Source organism: Lacerta agilis, chromosome 1, assembly GCF_009819535.1.
Source record: "Lacerta agilis isolate rLacAgi1 chromosome 1, rLacAgi1.pri, whole genome shotgun sequence".
NCBI lineage: Eukaryota > Metazoa > Chordata > Lepidosauria > Squamata > Lacertidae > Lacerta > Lacerta agilis.
Genome location: NC_046312.1, coordinates 78259867 through 78286131, shown reverse-complemented (window position 1 = coordinate 78286131; position 26265 = coordinate 78259867). Strand labels below are relative to the sequence as shown.

The window sequence follows — 26265 nt, the reverse complement described above, 5'->3', positions numbered from 1 at the left end:
TGGACGTCACTATTTTGTTGATGTGTAACTTATGCTTTTATTAAAGACTTCTGAAGAACTGTCAAAGGCCAGCCTTCCCAAATCTTTTGTTGCTGATTTGTGCAGCTCTGGGCCCTCCCTTCCTTGGCCTTGTCATCTATCCAGCCCAAGGGACTCACATTTCCTACAGAAACTAACAGAGGATGAGCATGTAAAACTGCATTCTGATTTCTGCCCCTGGTTACTGGCACAGAGCCACAGGATGCCCTATAGCACTTATTTTCAAATTATGTTTTCCTGGTAGAGGATCATCTGTCACTTGTTGTCATAGATGCAGCGCAACCACAATCCTCCCTGCCTCCACGGCAAGAGAAAGAAAAGTAATAAGCAATTTCTTTCACAATTACGAAAACCAAAGGCAAGTATTTGTACTAAATAATTATAACTTGGGAGTATTATTTCAGATGATTGGACGAGTGGGAGTGACTACCTGCCTGCCACAAGAGGGAATTGTGAAGTGCCTAAGGTGGGAGGTTGTACAATTTTGTGGAACCCTGGGGCATGCTCACAGAAGCAGAGGGTTCCATGGAACTCTGGGTAAAAAGCAACAACCCCTGTGCTACAGAAATAAAGCAACTATTTGTGAATCTTTCATGAGGCTGCCAAATATTTGTAAATCTTTCAGGAGGCTAACTATATTGTGTCAGGAGCCAAAGAGAATCACGGAACACATAGAGCACATTACAGCAATTCAGCCTGGATTGTAACCAATGCATGTGTCACTGAGGGAAGACCTCCACTGGATGACTGCTGTTCTCAAAGGTCCACTGAATTTGGGAAGCAACTTGCAGGGCAGTATTATATTATTATATAGCTGTGATCAGAACTGCAGGGCCACTGAAGTGGAACAAGTATATGGAAGCTCACTGGGAACGGCATTTTAGATCCTGGCCCCTGGGTGTGCTTCCTTGTTTTCAGTAGTTCTCAGTCAAGCCTGAACATTCCTCAAGGCACAAGGAACAATAAATGCACTGGATTATTTCACATTGTCAAATGACAAATGTCAAGTGCATTCCTTATGCCCTTGCTGCTCCTTCTTATGCAAACTCCATGAAACAAAAAAAAAAAAAACTAATTGCAAAAGTCTGCCACCACTCAACTCTCTCTCCCCCTCTCCCTTTCCTACTGTATTGTTTAATTTATGCCAGGGCTCTGGAGTGAAAACTGTTTTTCATATCAGAGCTAACCTCTGATTTAGGAGAATAAACAGGTTTCTAAGCATGTGCAGAGAGCTCTTCCTTGGACACTGAGAAACCACTCCCCCCCCCCCCAATTATTAAAGAGCAGGGGTCCCTTTCAGGGGACATGGCAAGGATTCTAGACAGGCTCAGCATAGCAAAGAAAAATCTCTTTTTAGGAATTTAGCAGAGAAGGAAGGCTTCTCTTTCCCCTCTCAGCACCCGCCTCTCTTTGCCCCAGGTGCGTGCAATCGGCCGCCCCCGCAAGGCCTCCTCTTTTCGCCAGCTCGCTTCGCCAGGCCCGCGCTTCCCGACAGCAGAGGGCGCAGGAAGGCCCCGCTGTCGCCATAGTTACCGCTGGGTGCGTAGCGGGACTTACGGAGCTGACGCAGTGGGCGGCCCGGCGGGCGGAGGCGGCCCTGGCACGAGCGGAGGCGGCATTAGAGAAACGGGGTGCGGGGTGGCTGCCGAGCCCCGGGATGGAGGCGGCGGCGGCAGCAGCGGCTGCGGCTTCGGCCCGGTGGCGGCGGCGGCGGAGACGGCGGCAAAGGGGTGAGCGGCTGCGGGGACGTGCCCGGCGGCGGCGGCGGAGCCGGGAGAGCGGGGTGGGGTGGGGTGAAGTGAAGGGAGGGCGAGTGCCCCCTCTGTCGCTGCGGGCGAGGAGTGAAGGCGCGCCCCTGGCATGAGCGGGGCGGGAGGCAGGCGGGGCGGAGGACACCACCTCGCTCCTTCGCGGCGAAGGGAGGCCGTTGCGTCTCCCGCGCGGGAGCGAGTCGAGAGGCGCCTCTGCCCTGGCATATGGCAACGCGGCGGGAAGGCAGCGGGTGCCTTCGCCTGCCCCCACCCCCGCAGCGCCGCCGCTGCCAGAGGTGGAGGGCCCCGTTGCCATGGTGAACAGGGAAGCATCCCTCTCCCCGAACCCCGGTACCGCCGCTCTGCCGGCATGGCAGCAGGACGGGTAAGGAAGCAGCGCGCCCTGGAGCTCTCCTGCTGCCCAAAAAGGTGCCCTCTCCGCCCGCTTCCCCTGATCGGGGAGGGGACCGTGCGGGGCACAGCCTGCGGCTTGGAGCGGAGGGAAAGGAGCAGGACGTGGGGGCGGGAGGAGGCGGAAGCGCATCCTCGGGTGGCTCTGGCAATGGCTTTTCATGTGGCCTTGGGCTGCGTCTCCCTTCCTCCCCCCGGGCCGCCCAGCGCCCTCTGCCAGGACTAGGTAGGGTGGGCTGGTTGCGAGATTCATTTGGGCGTCGGGAAATCGAGGAGCCGGGGTTGGGGCTCCCGGGTAGCAGGCGCAGATGGATGTGCGCGCGCGTGCTTGCGTGGAAAGGAAGGAATTTTGTGGCCTTCGGCACAGCAGTTTTATAACGATCCGTTTTTGCTGAATTTAATCTGGACACTCAACACCACGGTGGTTTCTGTTGGGCTCATGCTGGCCCTTGGCGGAGCTGGCGGTCTGAAGCTACTTCTTTAATATATTCTGATGTTCCTGTCTTGGATTGCAGAAGAAAATGTCATTCGCGTTTGCATGTGCATTATGGGGGCTGGATTTGTATTAATAGGCATTTACTTTGCAGGAAAAGGGGGGGGGGCTCTTTCTATATCTTGAGGGAGTGGGGGAAGGAACTGGTCCTTTATATTTGAGTGGGTTGTCTTCACAAGAACATACCTGCTGGGCCTGAATATCAGGCAATATTATCACTGGGTGCAATCTGTTGAAAGTTACATGTGCTCAGATTACACTGAAATGTAATGAGACCTTGCAGTATGCAGTGTGATCCTATGCACGTTTGCTCAGAAGTCCTTTTCAATTCAGTGGATACTTCTGTGTGTTTAGGATTGTAGCTTTAGTTCCATTGACTTACACAGAATTTAAGCATGCCTCATTTTGATAGGACATTGTGTTTATGTTTGGATTATTAGGTTTGGCTTAGTTCAGTTCAGTTTATAAAATCTGTGAATTGTGTCCCTTAACCAGTGGAAGCCCCAAAGAAATTTAACAAACAATAAATAAAATGCAAAAAATACAATATACTGTATATTAAAGTATTTCTTAAACCGATAGAATGCAAACATACCTCAGGATTCTTCCAAAATATCATCTAAAGAATAAGTATCCCCATACAAAACTAGAATTGACACCAAATGACCACCAAAAGCCAGGTCACTAGTGCTATCCAAATGCCCTGAAAAATAAATATGTATTTGCCTGACAGCATGACAGTGTCACCACCAGAGGAGCTTCCCTGAGGAATATTTTCCATAATTGGGGGCTGCCACAGAAAAAAACCTGTTTTCTTGTTGCCATGTTTTGGACATCTCTTGGAGGGAGTTACACAGAGAAGAGGCTCAGATTGATATATTTATTTCACAGGTTTACAGGAAGTTGCCTTATCCTGAGTCAGACGACTGGTCCATCTAGCTCAGTACTGTCAACACTGACAAGCAGCAGCTGTCTAGGGTTTCTGATGGGAACATTCCCAGTCCTGCCTGGAGATACCAGGGATTGAACCGGGGATCTTCTGCATGCAAAACATGTATTCTACCACTGAGGTACAGCCCTTTGTATATATTTATATCCTCCCTTTCCTTCAAGAAGCTCAAGGTGGCATACATGCTTCTCCCACACCCGCTTTATCCTCACAACAACCTTGTGAGGTAGGCTAGGCTGAGAAGCTGTAAGTGGCCCAAGATCATCCAGTAAACTTCACAGCTGAGTAGGAATTTGAACCTTACTCTCCCAGATTCTAGTTCAGCACCCTTATTGTACGATCCTGGTAGATTCATTTGGAGGGAAATGGCTATAATTGTCTAGAAGTCACACACTGAGATGAGAACAAGACAAATTTTGGAACATGCTGCCTCAAAAGCCTTACAGACACAGGCAAAAATTGTTAAAATGGAATTGGGGGATAAGCCTATAGCCAGGTTGCAACTATGGTGTGTGTTTCTACATGCTTGTCATCTGGAGTGGACAAGTACCCACTTGAGGGGCATTTTATATTAATATTACATGTGCTTATTAAAAGACGCAGCCAATGATATGATTGTGGATCTGTGAAGGATGCCTGTGGGAAGGGTGGTCAAATGGTGAATGTGTTTTAAGACTTTGGAAAACAATGTCAATGGGTGGATCGCTAATTCAGTGCACTGGATTATGCCATTTCTTTGGTTGATGTGCAGTGGTATTCCTAGAGAAGACAATGCTGCTCTCAGTGAAAATAGATAATAGAGCTGCTTTCTAGGAGTGTAAATGGGTAACATTTGATGTACTAGTGATTTCTTGGATCAAGTGCTCCCCTCCCCCCTTTGTTTGATGACCTGGTACAATTGCTTAATTCTGTGCTGTTTCTACCAAAGTCTTGCTAAATAGAGCAGGTCATGAAATTCAATGTTATAATAAATAATTGAGAGTATTCTGAGTACTGTGTGTGCTATGATATCAAGGCTCACAAACCCTCCGATTCAGGAATGTACATTTTGTTTCATTCATCTGTTACAAAGACATCCTCGTGATAATAATGAGCTTAGTGGAACAGATGATTTTTGCCTTTTTTAAGCAGAGAGGTCATACCGTTAAGGGTTGTATTGCCTATTATGCTGTATTCATGCAAACTAAGATTAACAGCATTTATGATACAGTACTTCTGTTGTTCGTTGTTGTTCAGTCGTTCAGTCGTGTCCGACTCTTCGTGACCCCATGGACCAGAGCACGCCAGGCACGCCTATCCTTCACTGCCTCTCGCAGTTTGGCCAAACTCATGTTAGTAGCTTCGAGAACACTGTCCAACCATCTCATCCTCTGTCGTCCCCTTCTCCTTGTGCCCTCCATCTTTCCCAACATCAGGGTCTTTTCTAGGGAGTCTTCTCTTCTCATGAGGTGGCCAAAGTACTGGAGCCTCAACTTCAGGATCTGTCCTTCTAGTGAGCACTCAGGGCTGATTTCTTTGAGAATGGATAGGTTTGATCTTCTTGCAGTCCATGGGACTCTCAAGAGTCTCCTCCAGCACCATAATTCAAAAGCATCAATTCTTCGGCGATCAGCCTTCTTGATGGTCCAGCTCTCACTTCCGTACATTACTACTGGGAAGACCATAGCTTTAACTATACGGACCTTTGTCGGCAAGGTGATGTCTTTGCTTTTTAAGATGCTGTCTAGGTTTGTCATTGCTTTTCTCCCAAGAAGCAGGCGTCTTCTAATTTCGTGACTGCTGTCACCATCTGCAGTGATCATGGAACCCAAGAAAGTGAAATCTCTCACTGCCTCCATTTCTTCCCCTTCTATTTGCCAGGAGGTGATGGGACCAGTGGCCATGATCTTAGTTTTTTTGATGTTGAGCTTCAGACCATATCTTGCGCTTTCCTCTTTCACCCTCATTAAAAGGTTCTTTAATTCCTCCTCACTTTCTGCCATCAAGGTAGTATCATCAGCATATCTGAGGTTGTTGATATTTTTTCCGGCAATCTTAATTCCGGTTTGGGATTCATCCAGTCCAGCCTTTCGCATGATGAATTCTGCATATAAGTTAAATAAGCAAGGAGACAATATACAGCCTTGTCGTACTCCTTTCCCAATTTTGAACCAATCAGTTGTTCCATATCCAGTTCTAACTGTAGCTTCTTGTCCCCCATAGAGATTTCTCAGGAGACAAATGAGGTGATCCGGCACTCCCATTTCTTTAAGAACTTGCCATAGTTTGCTGTGGTCGACACAGTCAAATGCTTTTGCGTAGTCAATGAAGCAGAAGTAGATGTTTTTCTGGAACTCTCTAGCTTTCTCCATAATCCAGCGCATGTTTGCAATTTGGTCTCTGGTTCCTCTGCCCCTTCGAAATCCAGCTTGCACTTCTGGGAGTTCTCGGTCCACATACTGCTTAAGCCTGCCTTGTAGAATTTTAAGCATAACCTTGCTAGCATGTGAAATGAGTGCAATTGTGCGGTAGTTGGAGCATTCTTTGGCACTGCCCTTCTTTGGGATTGGGATGTAGACTGATCTTCTCCAATCCTCTGGCCACTGCTGAGTTTTCCAAACTTGTTGGCATATTGAGTGTAGCACCTTAACAGCATCATCTTTTAAAATTTTAAATAGTTCAGCTGGAATATCATCACTTCCACTGGCCTTGTTGTTAGCGAGGCTTTCTAAGGCCCATTTGACTTCACTCTCCAGGATGTCTGGCTCAAGGTCAGCAACCACATTACCTGGGGTGTATGAGATCTCCATATCTTTCTGGTATAATTCTTCTGTGTATTCTTGCCACCTCTTCTTGATGTCTTCTGCTTCTGTTAGGTCCTTTCCACTTTTGTCCTTAATTGTGGTAATCTTTGTACGAAATGTTCCTTTCATATCTCCAATTTTCTTGAACAAATCTCTGGTTTTTCCCATTCTGTTATTTTCCTCTATTTCTTTGCATTGCTCGTTTAGAAAGGCCCTCTTGTCTCTCCTTGCTATTCTTTGGAAATCTGCATTCAATTTCCTGTATCTTTCACGATCTCCCTCGCATTTTGCTTGCCTTCTCTCCCCCGCTATTTGTAAGGCCTCCTTGTACTTCTGTTAGGCCTTGCAAATTTTGTCCCTGCTCCATCTGTAAAATAGCACAGATAAGCTCCTTACTGCCAATGGAATCTTATTGTGTGGATCAGAACTTCTGCTGCAGGTGAGCTCAGAAGTCCCCCCAGGTGTGTCCCCCCCCCCCTTGTACTCATTGCAAAGTGAAATTGTTTTCAGCACTGGTGGTGAAGCTACAGCCACTAAGTCCACAATAGGGTTTTGGTAATAGTTTTGTTATTATCTCGTTTGCAAGCCACCCCATACTCTGAAATTCAGTGTTCTCCATGAGATGAATTGCATTTTCAGCTGTTGCTTGGGCCTTATTTATAGTGCTTTACTTCTGTATTGTACTGTGATATAAGTAGAAAAGTTGCTTGCAAGCTACTGTTGGTCTTATTGATCAGAGCCCCACCCTTCCTTCTTTCATCATGCCCATTAGCAATAACACATCATATATTTGACCATGTTGTTTCTTCAAAGAAAAAGACAATTTATAAATTTCAAAAGAAAATGGTGCCATGCATTGCTAAAAAATTGTGCCATTATCAAGGTTTAAACTGTTCTAGGTTTCAGCCCTGCAATAATCTATTTTCAGTACTAGGGGTAAGCCCTCTAATATGTGAAGAAATAAATAAAAGTGCTTCTGAACATGTACTTTTACATTAGAATTAATTTACTGCAGTGGGCACCCACCCTTAGAAGTGAAGAGAAATGGATTCCAGGGCAAATGCCTTTACTCCCATGCAGACCTTACCCCTGCACCAACTCAGTTAATAAGATGTTTGTGGGGGTGTTGCAGTGTTAATACTGCAGCAGAGACTGGTCTGCTGTATGAGTCGTGCTCAACGTGGAAAAAGGCACTACTGTAAACAGAGGCAACAGCAAAGTTCAAAACTATTTGACACTTTGATGCTCATAGTTCTGAAGTCGCCAACATGGCACTCATGGGGACAGTGGAACCACTGCGCTCTCCCCATGGCAGCTGTGGATCCTCTTAAGTGCTGTCCTCACTGCCCCTTCATCATGAAGTGACTTCCCCTGCCCTGAAACATACATGGAGTTGAAGGAGGAGGTTGGGAGCATTAAAGGCTCGGAAGAACACCTTAGCAGAAGAACAGAAGAAACTTACATGACTGAGAGGATAGGAGGGCAACGGAACAATCTGAGAGACTAGAGGGAAGAAAATGTAGCACCTGGGGAGGAGAAAGCGGGGTGCCACAGGAATTGGAGGAGAGAGAAAGGGAATACTCCACTTGGAGTAAAAGCCTAGGGATAGGAAGAGTTGCCCTATGTCATGTCTGTGGATGCCCACAGCAATTACACCAAAATATATAAATGCAGTTGCAGAAGTGGTGGTCAGACTGTGCCTTATTTTCAGGCTTGAAAAACTATGGAGTATACAGCAATGATTTGGCCAGGGATTATAATGAGAAACAGAGAAGTATGTGTCATCAGGCAGTTACATCTCTACAACACTTCTGCATTTCTGAAAAAAGTGATTGCTTGTACAAATATATAGTTGTTTGTCTCATCACACAGACCTCACATACTGATTTCTGATACAGTACAGTTCTCCAGTGTAATAGAGAAGTTACTGCATTTTATATTGGGTAGCAGGAGGAAACTTTTGTGTGGTCAGATTGTGCAGAAAATGCTCTGAAGTGGTGGCAGCTGGGAAATAATAGAATTACAGGATAGAATAAACGCCTGCAGTGGTAAGCCCACACCTGCCATAACTTGGCTTTTTCATTGATTACATTGGTTGCTACTAGGCAGTATCTGTATGGTAAGCTGTGTTGGTAATAATGTATAAGTGTAGCTGAAAACATTCCAGTGGTCTGAAGCATTCAAACTGTAATTTATTCTGTTTGGGAACAAGAAGTTTTGCTCCCAGAACCACTGTTTAGAATGTGTTTGTGCAATCTGTTGGATAGCACCACTACCATATCAGACTCATTTTATGAACTACTCATGCAGCATTTTTTTTTTTTAAAAAAAGAACACAAGCAAGGCTACCACCTTGCTTTGTAGTAATGGTACATTGATTTATGAATCTCTTACCTTCTGCCTTATTTCTTATGTCTTTGACAGCAACACATTGTCATCAATGTTGAAACATATCTGCCCTCCCCTAGGTAGGTAGGTAGGTACCGGTAAGTAGATAGATAGATAGATAGATAGACTGATAGATAGATAGATAGATATACATCATCCTAGGTAGCAAAGCTTTCCTCCTCCACAGCATGGTGACCGTCATATATTGTGAATGTATTGAATAGGAGGTGGGGTAGTTTACTATAATGGCTGAAATATAGTTGAACCATGTGTTGTTGGCTGGTAGTGTGATTAAGCTCTAATAGACTTTAGGCCAAAGGAACAAGCTACTGCATACACATACCAGAAAGTCTAGTATTTTGAAGCAAGCCTTAAGTAGGCTATTCTCTATCTATTAAATGCGACCAATCGCTTCACAAAGCTTACTTACTATTTTGTAATCCTAATAAAGATATTGCCCAGCTGTGGATTTTGAAGTTTATAAAACTTGACTCAGAAAACATACATGGATGAAGTCTTACTGGAAAGTATAAATAATCACATGCTTGTAGCAGGAACTACTGACTTAAAGTTGAAGAGTCATGTAAGTAATCTGACAATAACTGTTGAAACGGATGTTTATCTTCTCTATTGGTGGAGCTTAGAGGAGAGTTAAGAAAGCTAGTTCCTCAAATGATTACAAATGATGGTTTTCATTTTAAAGACCTGAAAACAATTGTGTAATTAGGGAGAATAATCAGCAATGTAGATATAATATCTGGGTACATAAATTTCTGCTATTGAATCAGAAATAATGGTGCTAAATGAGTACAGATAATTACTCCCCCCACCCACTTTTTGTAAAAGAAATATTCCAAAGAAGACAGGTTCAGTTATTGAAATGAATTCAATGTAGCACTATGGCAATCTTTCAGTCAGTGCAAGATTTTCAGCTTGCCAGATGGAATATAGTCCCCCCCCCCTTCTCCCTGAATGCTGTTCTGGGGTTCCTCATGACACCCCTCTCCCCAGCCAATTTCAGGGGGGAAAGCCCTGTTGCATATCCTTGTGGATATCCTTGGGTGGGCTTCTGCTGTGGGACTGGTTAGTTGAATCCTGCCCATTATATTCACTGTACCAAGTTTTGTAAGAAGACGCTTCCTTTAGTATGTGTGTATAGAGTATCATGTTATTTGAGACTTTTGAAATGTATGTATGTAGATTTGAGTGTTGAGTTACAGTTGCACGTGTTTGTGTGTTGAGTAATACAGGAAACAATGTCATGATAGAGTGGCATTTATTTGTGACTCAGTAATGTTGTAAATGTCTCTTAATACTGAAAGTTGAAAATACAAATTTGGAAACTTTCTCTCCCCCCCCCCCCCCCTTTCACACATATAATTTACTGGTACTTTCAACAGAATGCTATGGGCAAGAGATATGCCAGTGCTTATCTGTGAAATTTCTTAGAGCTACTTGTGAGAATGAGCAACAGATTGTCATGCAACCCAAGTAACATTACAGTCTGAATGAGAATATCCTCGCAGTGTTGGTCTCCCAGAATGGGAAGCTAACAACCTAAGTCTAACCATGTCAGTTTGGAGGTGAGTCCGTTAATTTCATTGAGACAGGCTTCCTTATAAGCAGTTGGTTTCTTACCTTTCTCGCCCTGATCTGGCCACAGTGATCATCAATGCAATGGTCACCTCCAGGCTTGATTACTGTAATTTGCTCTACGCGGGGCTGCCCTTGAAGCTGACTCAGAAACTCCAGCGGGTGCAGAATGCCGCGGCGAGGCTCCTTACAGGGTCTTTGCCGCGGGATCGCATTCATCCAGTGCTTTACCAGCTGCACTGGCTCCCAGTGGAGTACAGGGTCAGGTTTAAGCTGCTGGTTTTGACCTTTAAAACCCTATGTGGCCTAGGACCCTCGTACCTAAAGGACCGCCTTTCCTGGTATGCCCCGCAGAAGACCTTAAGGTCCATAAATAACAACACTTTATGTCCCGAGCCCCAAGGAGGTTAGATTGGCCTCAACCAGGGCCAGGGCCTTTTCAGCTCTGGCCCCAGCCTGGTGGAACGCCCTACCGCAGGAGATCAGGGCCCTGCAGGATTTGACACCTTTCCGCAGGGCCTGCAAGACGGAGCTGTTCTTCCTGGCTTTTGGGCTGGACTCAGTCTACCCCCCCTCTCATTTTTTAATTTTTGATGGAACCCCTTATATGGGATTTATATATAAATTTTCCCTCAGCTCTTTTTGCTGGCCCATGTAGGACCAGCATGGATAGTTGGCCCCGGTGAATATTTGATGTTTTCTCCCCTTATGCCTTTGATCTTTAGACTACCACTAAAACAAGGCTGCATTTTAAGCTGCATTTTAAACTGTATTCTAACTCATATTTTAATCAACTGTGTTTTTGTTTGTTTGTTTGTTTTTAATGTTTTTACTGTATTTATATTCAGTGTTAGCCTCCCTGAGCCCAGTCTTGGCCAGGGAGGGCGGGGTATAAATAAATTATTATTATTATTATTATTATTATTATTATTAGGTATACTTAGGATTGCAGTCATTGAATAGATCAGCTCTGATGCATTCCAGTCAGCATCATGGTCAATGGGAGTTGTACTCCAAAACGTCTGGAGGGCACTAGGTTGGGGAAGATGAACTAGATTGAGAAGCTAGGCCAACTTTTATTGATTATAAGGGTGGGTGTGGAAGAATAAACTTCTCTGTCTCTCTATCATTGATAGAGCACACTGATAGAGCACATTGATAGAGCACACATTTTGTATGCAAGAGACCCCAGGTGCCATTGCATAGAATAGTCACTATTCTACCATGTCTTCCACAGTTAAACTCAGATCTTTAGAGCAGGGAAACACTGTGAAGGTAAACAGCTATGCTATCATATTTAGTTAGTTCCCAGAGGTATGTCTATCTTTGTGATTCTGTGTGTATACAATGGAGATGTAGTGTAACGTGCATTTGGTATGGAACACATAAGTTGAAAAGTGCTGCTGTAACTTCTATCAGTACTTCAAATCTGTGTGGTATTCCCTGTACCTCAATCCACACACATGTACTTCAGTGCATGTATAATGCTAATATATAATATTGCTATGCCAAGGGGTATGCATACATGAAATATATTGTATTAGATTATGATGATCCAATATTTCTCAAGCAGGTGGATCAGGCCATGTGAATAGGCTATTGTTCCCAGTAGGCTTTGTGCCAGTATCTAACATCTTTTGGGGGCAAGTGAGCCATGGAAACAAATGGTATGGAGTTTATAGTCTTCCTTCCTTCCTCGGGGTGTGGTTTCTTTGATGTGAATCAGTGCCATGTGCCATGAATATCAATGGGAACTGCTTGAAAAACGTGAAAAAGCTATTTTGTCTTATGATTGAATGGCTTCTTACACATCATGCCAAAAGGAAGCTTTGCAGAATAAGAAACACACTAAATTTGAATACGTGAGTTGTTTCTTTTCAAGAAGTCACACTGATATGGCAGATGCTGCTAACTAGTTTTGCTGGAAGGCAAGCATTTAATAGGCTTAACATATACTGTAAGACAGATGTTTTCAACTTTTTTGAGTCCACGGCTCCCTTGACCAACTACATTCTTTCTGCAGCACCCCTATGGGACTCAGGAGCCCAGTTATGTCACCCCTTGCCTGCAGAGCTGCCAGTCTCTCACCCTTTTTCAAACACCCTCCCTTGTGTAGTCTTCCCTCAGCCCCCCCCTCCACTCTCCTTGGGAGTCCTCTGGGCAGCCGCTGCTACTGCCCCTGGTCTCTGAGCTGCCCCACCCCACCCCAAAGATAGGTGCCCCCTCACACTGCCCCACAGGCGCCTTGGAAGAGGATTCTCCCAGTCTTAGTGGCCCAGTGAAGACTGACCAAAGGTGAACATGGGGCCAGCAGCTTACCTTGGGAGGTAGCAGTGGCAACAGCAAGCACTGCCGCGCCTGCATGGTGGAAAGGCTCACCTTCAGCACCGGGCACTCAGTTCCCAGGCAGGTCTTGCACATTGAAAACACAAGAGAAGCCAGTGCAATGCCTGTCTGCCTGTCCAAGCTTCCCACTTGTCTGTCCATTCCCAACAGTAAGGGCTCCCTCACCCACTTGCTTGCTTATTCCGAGGCCTTCTCAGCTTATGGTAATCCCCAGAGGCACCATTTGCCTGGGAAGCATGTAGCTGCTGCAGCAAACACTCGTGCAAGCAGAGACGCGAGGGGAAATCAGTGGAGGGAAGAAATGAGGGACAGAGGCCAGTGTTGCTCACGGCACCCCCGACCATCATTCAAGGCACCTCAGGGTCCCATGGCACACTGATTGAAAACCACTGCTGTAAGGCAACTAAAAGCTAATATGTGCAAAAATGTATGTGACTCCCACTCTTTCTTAGCTTCTGTAGCCATTGGTTTAGGTGTAAGATTCAAGTCTTTGTTTGAATACATAAGATTGACACTTCTTTGCAAACCTCTGAAGTATAGTCAGAACTTGGAAGAAAAAAGTAGTTTCATTTGAGCAAGGAAAGAGAGATGAGATGTTGCAATCCAGTATGAGATAGAAAATATCTGTTGTGGGTATAAACTTTTATCATAATAAAAACAGTGGACTTGATCAGAACCAAGCTTATCTTTTGACTGCGATCCTTTGGTGGATAAATCCACACTATGTGTTTTTGACCCTGCCTATTTCCATTCCCTCTATTTGAGCACAAACCAAACATGTACAAAGAGAGTTTTACCTGCTCTCACACCCTTAAAAATCAACAACCATCTATGGAAAATAGCAAAACTATTTAATTATGATTTATTTGCGTTGTGCTCCTTTTATTTATGTTGCTATTTTATTGTTTTTTCTAACTTCCAATATTGTGCACAAATAAGAAGGTTTGCAAGTACATACAGGTAGGTGGATGCAAGTAAAAGTAAAAAAGGGATCACAAATCTCATTCCTCTAAAGTTGGAGATTTCAAAACTATTTGAAAAACATTTACTCCCCCCAACAGATCAGAACAAATAAATTTATCTTTTTAAAAGTGGCTGTTTTCGTGCCTGGCAGGCAGAGCCTATCCAGAAATAGACACAAGCACTGTCATAAAAGAAATGAAGGTAAGGGTGAATGAGGGGGCATGGATATGGAAGTAGCTGAGAAAATTTATCCATCCAGCCCCACAAAAAGCACTGATGGGATGGGTGGAGTGGTTAGGTTTTGAATTTTTAAGCATTTGTTGGATTGCCCATGGAGGGGGAAATGAGCAAGGTTGCAGTTGGTTGAAGGGGATGTCATATGGATGGCCTTAATTTAACGAGAAGACAGAGTCTAACCCACACTAAAGGGCTTCTAGTTTTTGACCTGGCAATATATCACAAATCATGGTGTGTGTGTGTGTGTGCGCGCGCGCGCACGCTTGCTTGCTTGCTATGCCAACATCACAATGAGGGGAAAACCATGAAGCCAGCCAATACTTCTCTTGATTTCTGCAGTCCCTGTTAACTCTGCCAGCTCAGCCCTGCCCTGCCTCCTGTAGGGGGCAACGAATCACAAGAGAAGGCAGTGGCAAAAATCACAACGTGGGAAAAACTGTGAAGCCAGCCAATGCCTCTACATAGCTCCATTCATATTTCAGACACTGTGATATATCAGTATATCAGGATGTTTAGCTGGTGATATATCACAGTGTTGAAAACCAGATATTGCCCAGCTGTAGTCCAGAGTGCATGTCCGACTACAACCAGTTTTCTCTTGCCTGTGTATAATGAAACCCAAGAGGACATGATCACGTCCTCCCAAGGTTCCCTGAACTTTGACTTGGTCGATCAGTTCCTCCCTGTTAGTGAGGACCAGGTTCAAGAGAGATGACCCTCTTGCTTCTTCCACCTTCTGGGAAATGAAATTGTCAGCAAGGGAATTGGGAAATTTGTTGGACCTTACATTCTTGGCAGGGTTTGTGTTCCAACAGATATTGAGGTAGTTGAAGTCTTCCATGACTACTATATCTCTCATTTTTTAATATTTCATAATCCGCTCTAGGAAGGCACAATCCAAGTTTTCAGTCAGGCTTGGAGGTCTATAGAAGACACCAGTAAGGTCCCTGCTTAGCATTGCACTATATGCCCTGTTCATTTCTGTGGGAGAGATTTGAGTTCATGCTTAACTTTCTTACATTTAAATCAAGAGGATATAAATAGTGTTTGACTTTGGGTGGGTTGGACTGACTGGGTTTTGTAACCAACATTTTAAAAACCTTTATCACTCCCATGAGTTAGCCAGCATTAGAGTTGTCAACAATTGTTTTTTTTTTTTTTTTGAGGAGGGGGAAGGAGCCTTGCATTTACCCACTAAATGATGGCTGAGGGGAATTTCACCTAAAGCTTTTCTTTATCATCATGCTAGCAAAAGCTTCACCTGCTTAATTTCTGCCTGTCATGCCCTGGTTGAAGATGTTAGGAGTCCTGCCAGAAAAAAGGTGGTCCTAGCCATAATGTTGTCGTATTCAAATACTGCAAGAAGAGAGGAAAGGATTTATCTGGGCAAAGAGCGGATAATGTCTGTATAATACCTAGTACGATTTTAGCTATTTAGAGAAGTTAGGCTTATGAAACCCCCCTTGTTTCTCTTAACCTGTTAAGAGATAGTGATAGTGATGGGAAAGATTCAGGAGCTTAATTGTTTTAGTGCCTAGAAAACTGAAGCCCTCATTATTAATTTGAAATATTTTTCCAGTCACTTTAATAGATTCTGCTTATTAATTTTGTTTTCTAGTCCAGATATATTGAAACAGAGGTCTGCCCTAATAAAAATCAAAATTGTCTGGGTATGTTTTCAATTTTGATCCATAGTTAGCTGCAACAGACAATCCCTTAACTTTTTCATATACAGTATAGTAGAGGGGGTACTTGTGGCTCTCATGATATTTTTGGTCTACAACTCTTGTCATCCCTGATCATGTTAGCTGGCAAACTTGGGACAAGAAGTCCAGCCAAATCCGGGGGGGGGGAGGGTCCCCCCATACCTGTCATAGTTGGATTCAGCTGCATTTCTGATATGTAGATGTATGCAATGGTGATAAAATCACCAGTGGATATAATAGATAAACCTTTTGCAATTTTACAAAGGCTTGGGTGAAAGATTCCTACTTCTTTGGGCTAACTAGTCCCTTTTCTGCTCTGTTCCCTTTCATTCTCTTCTGAAAATCTTCCACTGTAGCTAAACAACAAAGCTAGGTTTTGTGATGCATGACAACAGAACAGAGTAAAACTTCAAATCTATTTTGCTTTATTCTTCAGAGTGGTATGCTTGTGTTATATTTTCTCCATTTTGCATTTATCTTAGAAAGTGTAGAATGAGTTCTCCAGTGGAACACTGTCAGTTTAATCCAGGAAGTTTCTCCTTCTTCTAGTCTCACAGTGAGCAGTTCCAAGAGGAGGGAAAGAAGTAGAATTTCAAATCAAGTGCTCTCCGAAATATATTTAGCTTCCTGATCCTAGTGCTTGTTCCTGGATGCAGAATTTCAAACAGAGCTTGATTAATCAGCTCTCTCTGCTGGGGAAATTTGTCATCTAAACCAGTTGTTTCCTGCTGTTAGTTTAGTGGCCTTTGTTACGCATTGTTTTCTGCTTACTACTTTGTAGTCACCAATATGAAAATGTAGCAATTAGCCAATAAGATAATAGCCCCTATAAAAATCCAAACATAGGTGGAACCAAATGGGAACAATTAACTAGCTGTTGGAAGCTATTCAGCTTTGGAACCCTGTTCAGCCTCTCCCTGCTCATGAAATGATTTTAAAGCGATCTATTTGCCAAGTATCATATATTCCAAAATTCCATATATTGAAAATCATCTCACTTTCATCAATACTTAATTGTGCTTACATACATTTCCCCCCAAACAAGTGCTTGTAACATACACAAAAGATTTAAATCATTTTACTCAGGTAATCAGATATCAAATATGTCTGCCCACAACATTTTTATTTATTTATAAAACATATTTGTAGACTGTCCTCCATGTAAAATATCTAGGGAGTATACAACAAATACACAAGTACATAAAAATACCATAAAGAAATACAAAATGATACTAAAAATGACTGGTTCATCTTGAAAAAGTTTAAACAACTGAATAGGCCTGCCAGCATACAAAGATATTCAAGAGACATTTGAAAATTAGCAGCAAAGATAGTGACCATTAAACTTTTTTGTTCTAAAACCAGTGACAGATCATGAAATAAAGTGTAGCCTCTCTTCAATATCTCTTTTTACCTACTCACCTCTTATCTCTGCTTGTTTTGTCTAGTTGAAAATGGAAGTTCTAATAGTTGCCACTGTCCTACCATAATTTATTTTTGAGCAGGTAGATAGATGTTTTTGGTTAATTCCAAACAGAAGGATATACAACTGATGGGAAATCGCTTCATGCAAACTTTTTCAGCTCTGTGTTGAGAGGAACATACTGGTACTGGTACTTTCCTGAAGAGTATTATATTCCTGTTTGTGGTACAAAGCAGCAGCTAAGCCTCACTGGCAGGCAAGAAATTCAGTTAAATCCAAAGTAAAACATTGAATGTTTTTCTAAAATATATCCCCACCTTCAAATATTCATTCAGGGGAAGCAAAATAGAGTATAAAACGAAACATATAAGGTTACTAAAGGCAAGGGATTACAACTGCAGTGATCCAAACCTGTATCTTTTTGTGTGTGACTATGTTTAATTTTGATTTTCATGCATTTGTTTCCCCCCTTATTTTAATATGTTCTTGAACTTTTATGTTCTTGAATAAACAAACAAATAAAAGTGTGTGTGTGAGTGTGTGTGTGTGTGTGTGTGTGTGAGAGAGAGAGAGAGAGAGAGAGAGAGTTAGTTAGTAAAGGACAAAATAGTTTTCAGTGTGCCATGTTTAGGTAAGAGTCTTGGTTACCTGAGTTCCTAAGGGATCCTTCTTTTGCTTATTCCTCCAGGGAGCTAAGGGCAATTAATAGGAGTTCTCTCATTTCCTCCTCTCAGCAACCCTCTAATATAGAGCAGACTGCGAGATAGTGCCTTCTCCAAGGCTGCCCAGAGAGTTTTGTGATTTAGCCCAGCTTTTCCTTGTCCAAATCCAGCTCCCTGCCCATTACCCCAAACTTAAGTGACTGATTACAGGTAGGTAGTCGTGTTGGTCTGCCATAGTCAAAACAAAATAAAAATTCCTTCCAGTAGCACCTTAGAGACCAACTAAGTTTGTTCTTGGTATGAGCTTTTGTGTGCATGCAAACTTAGTTGGTCTCTAAGGTGCTACTGGAAGGATTTTTTTTTATATTTTTTTTTTAAGTGACTGAGAGTGCAGTCTTAACTCCCCCTGTTGCTGGCTGAGGGCAGGTTAGGAGGGTGTGTAGAGGTCTCTTCTGGCAGGTGCTGGGGGAAATAAGTACTCTGGGATGTTGATGAAAGAGCCAAAGCTTTGTGAATTCCCAAAGGGGGCCAATCCTTGAGCTCATCTGCAACAAATTAGCAACTCCCCCTTCTGCTCTGGCAGCAGGACTTCGGATGTATTCCTGGATTTGCTGCTCCACTTTCTGCTGCTGCTTCTGGTGGGGTAGGTGGGTGGACTTGCTTTATAAATATAAAGGAGAGCCAGACCTTTGTGCTTTTAAGCTTTATATGGAAAAGGGAATTTCTGTAAATACAGTTTGTTCATGCAAGGATAAGGAAGGGTACAGCTGCTACAGTTCCTTTCCTACATTACTATTAAAGACACGGATGCCTTGTCTGTCCTTGCTTTGGGTCACTCAAAACACCCAATGTCAGGTTCTGCAACTGTATTCACCACAGCTGATGAGAGTGATGAGCTCCAGCTCTCCTCTCAAGTTTGAAGCTGGGATGAGCAGCTGGAGGGTCACCCTCCAGTTTTGCTGTGGTGGAACACAGGGCACCGAGGAAGCACAGCCCCACAGCAAGGACAAGTTCATTTCCTCCCAGCTCCAAGCTGGAGGAGGCTGGCTGCATGTTTGGCTCTTTACTTCCAGGGTGCTTGGTGTGCCTCAGAAGCACAGCAGAGTTCTAGGAACAATCCTTCCTCCCTCCAACTTGGAAGCTAGGAAGAAGATCAAGGGACTGTTCTTCACCTCACATAGTGTTTCAGATATTGAGTATAAGGTCAGGGGTGCAGTCCTTTAGGGAAAGGAGAGGTTTGGTGATTGCACACCTTTGATTGACTATCAAGACCAGCAAAAATTTGTGGACCACCCTGTTCAATATAACAATTTATTTGTAGTTAGGTGCTGTTCCTCCTTCAGAGAATGTAAGAAAAGCCTACCAGATCAGGCCAGTGACCCATCTTGTCCTCCACCTTGTTCCCACAGTGGCCAACCAGATGAAAAACCCATACTTTTCAGGAGAAAAATTCTGCGAGTTAGGTGACTTTGAACCACTCAAAAGCCATCTGGTTTCAATCTGAACTGAAACTTAATTTAGCATGGCTAAATCAAATGTAGATTTGATCCCAGCTGGGAACTAGAATTTGTGAAGCAGACAGATGGAATCCACAGAGGTCCACAGTGTCCTGGGTTCCAGGAAACACCAAATTGACTAGAACAAAGATCAAAGGGCTAGTTTTTGGATGGCTTCCCATGCACATTCAAGAACAATGGTTTGCTAATGTTGAAAGGATAACTGTTGACTTCTGCCTGTCTTATATTACATATCTGTCAAGATAAATACCAATATTAGTAACACAGAACAGCATATATTGTATTTCTACCACACTACAGCTTGCAAATGCTTTGTGGTAATACCTTCAAGAACACATCAGCTGATTTTGTTATAACATCATACTAAGAACGACTGTTGACTTTATTAACTACCACTCATTTGGACAGTTGAAAAATGAGTGCTTTTTCCATTCTATAAATACCTACCTGTAATTATAAGCATCAGTAAATTTAAACACTTTGGATATAGTTGATATTTATTGCATTCTTGCTTATATAAATGTTTATGTCACTTAGTTTTTGTAGGGGGCGTCTGTTAAAGGCACTCTCTTTCTGCATTTCATATGTATGTTTGTGATGGTTTGTTTTTAGTCAGTCAAGTGATCATTTTTTTAACAGTTAGAGAGACAAAAATGGGAGTCAAAGGAAAGCTCCTACTCGGGAAATTGGTATGAACTATGTTACATTTAAGAGGTGGGAATGTCTCCTCCTAAAATTCTCTTTTAGTATTAAGTTGATATTTCATTTCATTGCGCTGTTTCTTAGGTTTTTTTAAAAAAAGTTCTGTTGCCCTTGTTTCCAAAAATGAGAATAAAAATAGATTTAATATTTTTCTGATCTTAGAGCAATAAGCTTTTAGCTTGTTTAAACCAAGCTGTAAAAATTGTCACAATAAGGTTAGCAGAAATCCAGTAAAAAGTGTTTGCTGTGTTTTGGAGGATGGGCCAGTGGGAATCACCATTCACTCATCCAGTTATATATGTATAAAAAGTGGTGATACCTTTCAATCTGAAGGCATGAATTTATCTTATTCCCACTTACTATGTTCCTATTTCCATGCATAGCTGTCAACTTTCCCCCTTTTTTAAGGGAAATTCCCTTATTCCGAACAGGATTCCTCGCAAGAAAGGGGAAAAGTTGACAGCTATGTTTCCATGTACTGCATTGCTTATTTCTGAGAAGGGCTTTGCTGTCCTACTTTACAAGGTAATTGCATGAAGTATGAGGGACTATGTTGCTTTCCAAATAAATATGGCAGTATTTTGCTATGTTCAAATTAAATTTCTACAAATCCTGACTAACGCGCTAAAGGCGATTTTTCTACATGAATATATATTGCAGTTTTGCTTTGCATATGTTTTGAACAATATGCTTAGGAAGTGGCAGACTTTTATCCTAAAGCAACTGCTTGTTTATTATGAAAGTTCACTGCTTTGTATTAGCAGACAGAAGCTATGCGTTTGTTTTGAGGAATGTACACAGGAGACCAAATCTCAGCTGCTAATCCTTCCTGCTTACTGTTCCATGGTCTTAAAACTACTGTTTACTGTAGATTTGTGTCTTGTTCCATTCTAAAGTTTGCTTTTAAGAGGAACAATAGCTGTTGTTCAAGTAGTGGAATTTTGCTTTGTGACACTTCATCTTATGTGAGAAGGTACTTTGTTTTTGGACTTTTGAGTCTTATTTTTATATCATAGATGTATTTCTTGCAATTATAAACTGGCTGCTCGCATTCATTTGAAACTGAAGCCCAATTATAAACAGTAAAACACTGTCACACACATGACCCAACTCAGGCTTATGAATATTCTTTTCAGGGGCATTATTAGCTCAAGGAATACTTCTCTTTACCCTAATCTAGAGGATTTTTATAGGTGCACAGGGTCAGAAGAGAGTCTGCATAAATATGGAACCAGACTTGCAGACATCTACAGAGGTTTCCGTTTGAATCATGGATAAGGAATCCTGTCCGGCATGCAGTATTCTTATTGTCAGGGAACTGCCACCTGGCCCACTGAGGAGAACGGAGGGTCGGAGGGTCCGTTAGCATACAGAGAGCCCTGATGCCAATTCAGCAGCAGCACCTCTTCCAGCGGGGAAAGGCGCCACACCTCCAGTGGGGAGGAGAGGGAAGGAACCAGCCAGGCGGGGAGGGGGCTTAGGGATGCCACTGAGAGCCCCAGCGCTTCTTCTAGCCAGGAGCCACAAGCAGGGAGCCTGGCGGGGAGAGGGCTTGGGGATGTTGCTGAGACCCTGCGCTCACTTCGCCCGGTTGGTCAGGAGGGAGGCACGCCATATCCAGCACCCCAGTTGCGCAGAGGGGTGAAATGCAAGGAGGGTAGGAGGAGACTTGGGGTGCCGAAGTTATTATGCTGGGGGAGAAGCTGGAAGGGGCCACTCCCGGATTCTGCCAGCAACTGAGACAGACATGCTTTTTTGTAGCTCTGCACTGTAAATAGTTTGCACAATAAAACGGCAAAAGACTGTTTGGGCTCCTGCTCTGTTACTCGTGAAGCACCTTCACACGAACCTTACACTTATGGATGTCTATGACCTAGTTAATCATGTAATGTTGCCTTCTCTTTTGTATGAGGAGGGGCAAAAGAACTAGGCAGGCATTCTTGGCTGGAGAAGGTAGGTGAAGGGAGGAGGAGAAAAAAAGTGGGCTGCTGCAATAAGTGTGCATTCTGCATAAGGATGCCTGATTGGTAGTACAGTATACATCTATATGTTGTCTTATGAAGTGTATATAGCGTAGGGGGTGGACCATTTCTGCAAAGCCTACCAAATTATTTTCTGGAGAGCACTGCATGTCCTTAAGCCTGCTTACTGTGGATACTGGAAGTATTTACATAGAAATAAGCATGGCTATATATGTTGGTTGAGACAAGCAAGTGTGAGCTTTCTGGTGATGGTATTTAGCATTATATTATTAAGGTGTGCATATCTATTTTTGCTTGTTAGCAGAGTGGAGGACATCTGGTTTTTGAACTTCCAGAAGGTCAATATTTAGCAGGAGGAGTTAAAGCACATACTGGAACTTTAGATTTGTGCAGTCCCCTGTCAGCCTAGTGCAACAAATTCAGTTAAAAATAAACAAAAAGTTGATATACTGCAGTTTATTTAAGTGACGGGAAATGTATTGATAAGTGTGGGGTGAATGAATGATTAATCGGAAGATGTGTAAATACCTCACAAGCAAATCAGGATGAATGCAGGACTAATGTTTATTGTGTAACTGCCCTCTGAATAAATCAAAATGAATGCTCAGTGAAGAGTGAACATAGTCTAACCACCACATAAGCTTTGTGCAAGTGGATCAGGATGAAGGCTACGCTAAACAAACAAGTATTTTGGTAGAGCGCTTTCGTTCAGTTTAGGGCATTTTACGTCTATACCCTTTGTATTGCTTTGCGCACTGATATGTGAATGGACAGATCAGTATCATTATGCATACTTTCATTAGGGTGACAAGATGCAACAGAGAACAATATTTCTATCCAGCTAATATTTCTCATGAAGAAATTATAGCTGGTACATACCGGTAGTTAGGCAGTATTAGCATGAGAGGTTGCACCTGTTGATATTTCCTCTTCTATGCAGCTATTGAAGAAATAGGAGCTCTGTCCTCCTCTCCATTTGTTCATACTAATTTTCATAAATGCGCTTATAGATGCACACCTTCTCTTCTACTGTTCCTGTAGCTCCTTGTTTGAATTACAGAATGTGTGCGCAGTTGCTATCTATAGGTAAGGACTCTTATGCACTGACCTTTGAAATTGGACAAAAGTGCTTTGCTGCCTTTATAACTGTAAGTCATGGGTTTTGTCTGGCCTTTCTGCTTTGAAACATGCTTCACTCGTATGGTGATGAATTAGCCTGACCCAAGATGCTACTTAATGCACTAGTCCATAGAGTCAAAGTGATTAGCGAGATAGAAGGCAATAACCAAAGGAAAACAATTCATCTTATTGTCTTTTGGAAAAGACATATTGCTCATAGGCACATATTAACAAGTGATTTATTTCTTTGATTATATGATATGATTCCAGTTCTGCCAGTTTATGCAGGAGAATAATAAGCAGCGCTAGGAAAAAATGTGTAGATAATAGTCTTATGGCTTATATGAAACTAGTAGCTTTATACTACTGAATTAGCTCTGTTTTTCCAGAGCATCCAAGAATGAATGAAACATTCACAAATGTCAGGAGGTCAGACCAATGGGTCATGGTGGGTGCTGAGGGTGGTGGTAGTATAGGAGGTTAAGCAGTTTTCAATCCTGGATCGTGAGATGGGAATAATAGGTAGGTGGCATGCACAGATAAAAATAAATTCAGTTCAGAATCTCTGTTATAAAGGGTGCTTCAGGTAGTGGCAACAGTAAATTTCACAGCCTGCTGTAAATCTGAAGCTTTGTGATAATTTCCTTTTTAATGTTAAATGTCCACCCATTTGGTGTGTTGCCTGCTGGAAAAATGCCAGTGTTATTATTATGAAAAGCAGCCAGTGAGTTTATTAAGGTTGAACAGTTCTGATCTCTGGCTTCTCATTTCCAAGTACAAAACTCTATTTGCTTTAGTTTGCAAAGTGCTTATTTGTTCATGCACTAAGGGGGGAACTGAGACTGAAAGACAACAACAGAGAGACATTTCCTCAAAGCCACCCAATTAGCATAGGACATTGAATCCAGTGTTCTAGGTCTATACTTATCAAACTACAGTTTCTTTCATAGCTAGATGTTTAAGTATTATTTTCTCCTTTACAGGGTTCTGTTGTTGTGTCTATGTCCTCTTCACCCATAGCTTAAAAACAAGGAAAAATCAACAAACCCTTTAGTAGTTTACTAATAAGATGTGTTCAATATGACCTTGAATTACTCCTTAGCCCAGGCATAGGCAACCTTCGGCCCTCCAGATGTTTTGGCCTACAAAACATGGGAATTGTAGTCCAAAACATCTGGAGGGCCAAAGGTTGCCTATGCCTGCCTTAGCCACTACTTAATGTTTAAATATTAAAGGGAAAGAGTAGAAACAATGATCCACAGCCAGACTGCACCAACCATGCTTATGCTGCCACAACAAAAGGCCACATGTACAACAGTTTGAGAAACACTGAAATAGAGGCTGGGCTATTTTCTTGAACAGAAAACTCACCACTTGTTGAAATCCACATTGTCTCATTTTGTTATGTCTTTACAATAGATAGCCCTCAATACGGACTAGAACCTGGTTGTGTTAGGCACTGAACAATCACTTAACAAGGGGATTCCCAGTCCTGCCAGAGTGACCCAGCAGGTTCCAAATGAAGTAGTCTCTCACTTGGTCATGACAGCATCTTTCTGAAGTCAGCATAATTGTACACCAAGCTACATCTGCAGTGTTGTCTCTTTCAGACCTTTTATTATTGGTACACTTGTACCATTATGCTCCTACTTAGAGAGAGCGACAGAGAGAGAGAAAAAAAAACTTGCTTTTTAAAACAAAGAGCTATTCTGAAGTAATTTAATGCTTGAGTTGAACAAAAGACAGGAAACTGTTACTCTCTTGCTCTGCTTCAGCGCTTAAAAACAGAGATTTTGAATCATCATGGAATGGGGCAGTGATCACTGCTTGGGCAGTACAGTAAAGCAGTTTGGAATGCAAGGGGAAGGGCAAATACATAGTACACTTACATGATGTGTGTGTCCTGTGGTCATGAGACCTTGGGAGGCCTTTGGAAATCCAAATTAGTGTAGGGGGAGAAACTCTTACTTTCTGGATTGTGCAAATAAGATGCTGTTTAACTTATGGTGAACATGGGTTTGAGTTGCATAGCATCATTATGTTCTTTAGCTGGTAGACAGCCACTACTTTTCTTGCTGATGGTATCTACCCTGTTGAGTTTGAAAACCACAAGGATTAAGCATTCTTTAGGAAGGAGTTTCTGATTTTATTCGGTTAGCTCACTTCACTGATTTCATATTTAATAAGTTTTTCCTTTTCCCTTTTGCATTTATTATCTATCCAGATCTTAATCTCTTCGGCAAAGTCAGTAATAAGGTCTAGTTCTTACAGAGGTTGTAAACCTATGGCTGTCAAAAGGGGATGGAGAAACTTTGACCCAGCAAATTAGATCTTAATTCCCCCATCACTCCTTTGACATGTGGGTGGGGCCACCTACCTGCCAATTATCTGGTATCATGATGATGTTAGGTTACTGATACATGAGCAGTCCCTCCCAACCACATGTCAAAGTTGACCTGAAAGTTGGGGGAAGGAGTTTGCTTTACTGGCAAAGTAGCAGCCAGGCAAAACTCACGCCCCCATCAGCTGATGCCACTCAGTGATGCCAGCATATTGGCAGATGGGCATGGTTTTTTGGGGGGGGGAATTGGACCCCCTGACAGACCAAACACTTCTAACCCCTGCTGTAGTACATCACATTTCAGTTAGGGACTTACATGATTGAATAATCCTCAGTAGCCAGAACAATGCTGTGCATAGAATGCTAGCTTGTCAGGAAGGAGGTTAGGCTTTCCCTCTGACATCTAGCATTGTGCAGAGAAGCATTCAGTCAAGTGAGATTTGAGAAAAGTTATGCCCCAGACACAGATACCTTAATGAGAATCAGGCTTTAAAAGACCCATTTAAATGAATTGGACTAAAGTCAGTTGTGTCATGTCCCATTTATTTTTGTGAGAAATAAACATGTAGAAGCAAATTTCACTGGATTGCACTTACTACAGCTTGTTTGGTTCAGCTTCCAGAAGCTAGAAGAACACAACTTCTGATTACCCTAAGATTTGAGTGGGAATTTTAAGAGTTGCTTAGTGGGTAGTAGTAGGAATAGCAGCAGCAGCTGAGACTGCAAACAGATGTTTATAGCCATGTAAAACCCCAAAATTCCCACCCTCGGAAAAAAACACCTCAAATCCCCCTGTGGCTGATTATTAAAACCATTCCAGAAAGTGTTTCCTCCATTCCATTGTTTGCCATAGCCTGGGA

At 42.7% G+C, this 26265-nt stretch overlaps 1 protein-coding gene across 3 annotated transcripts in view; it reads left to right on the top strand.

The window, feature by feature from the left end:
- Nucleotides 1–1713: 1713 nt before the first annotated feature.
- DAGLA (diacylglycerol lipase alpha) overlaps nt 1714–26265 on the top strand; it is a 77751-nt gene continuing 53199 nt past the window's right edge. For all 3 annotated transcript variants that reach the window (XM_033157045.1, XM_033157054.1, XM_033157036.1), the window contains exons 1-3: nt 1714–1769; nt 3586–3764; nt 9266–9397. The gene's annotated coding sequence lies outside the window, so the exon portion shown is untranslated. The remainder of the gene's footprint in view (nt 1770–3585; nt 3765–9265; nt 9398–26265) is intronic.